Genomic DNA, 1,288 nt, shown 5'->3' with positions numbered 1-1,288 from the left:
TCTGAGAGCAGGTTTCTTCATTAAAGCTGCATTGATGAGATTTCTAGGCCTCTAGGGTGCAGAGGAATTCTACGACCTCCTGACACACAGATCTGACATGTTATCACCTTACAACAAGGATTCCCAAAGTGTAGTGTGTACACAAGCTGCCTCTAGGGGATGCATGAGAGAAAAAATGTAAAGGTCATTTTTTCAGGTGGGATCTTTCAAGAAATAAAAACATGATATGTAAATGTTTCTTTGTAAAATAATAAACCTACATTTTAATTCTTTTCTCATGTAAACATCTTCTCTCATCATGAGCCTATCTGCTTCTGAGCCTGTGCGTGTCTCAGCCCTCACCCATCCTCCTTGCTCTTTAGATGAGACGGCTTGTGTATAACTTTGTTGCAATTTATTGAGACTTATGCCTACCATTAAAAGAAGAAAGTGTGACACCCTCTCACATTTAAAGACAATGTGAGTGTTTAGTCACACACTGTACACACCTGGGGATGTTGCAGGGTCACTACTTGCAAGACTATAACTAGATCCCTTCTGAGAATATTTCCCGTCCTTCTAGTGGTTGAAAATATAACAAACTCACTCTTTAAAATATGACATATTAACAATTCCTTATGTGTCCACAAAAACACATAACTCTAGAAACTGAAAGATAAAAGGTGTCATACTGTATGTCGACAGTATTCTTGTCAATTCGGCATCAATATATCCATAAACTGTATTTGACTACAAACTTTACATTTTGTATTTTGTTGCCTAAATTTGCTACCAGCCTCTGTTTATTAGCTGCACTATTTTAGTGGGAGGAGACCGTGGTAATGAGAGGCACACCGTTTCAAAAAGATTTGTCATTAAAGTAAGTGTTGGTTTGTGGATCACATACACACTGAATCAAAGGAATACCTCACCCACAAAATAACCTTTTCTAAAAATTAGTCATGCCACGTTACCTTGAGTTAGTGAAGAAAAATTTATTTTTCTTGGATGCCTCGTCATATAATAACGGGAATAGTGATTGATTGATTGATTGGGGGGCACATTTAACAACAGCAAAACCACACCAAAACATCAGTTTACAAACTGTCATCTGATATCTTGTGCAGGATAATCCAAGTCTCAATTATCCAGTGGTATGCTCAATGCTTCCCAAGTACCTGTATTTTTGCTAAAAAGCCTAATTACCCTATTTGAGTCTGGCTTAGTGGCTTTAAGGAGAGCATAGATAAGTTTCCCCACTTTCAGTTCAGTTTTTAAAAAAAAAGGTTTTCAAAAAATGTGTTTGGCT

The sequence above is a fragment of the Epinephelus fuscoguttatus genome, linkage group LG18 (assembly GCF_011397635.1).
Source record: "Epinephelus fuscoguttatus linkage group LG18, E.fuscoguttatus.final_Chr_v1".
Classification (NCBI taxonomy): Eukaryota; Metazoa; Chordata; class Actinopteri; order Perciformes; family Serranidae; genus Epinephelus; species Epinephelus fuscoguttatus.
This window is presented reverse-complemented; position numbering follows the sequence as displayed.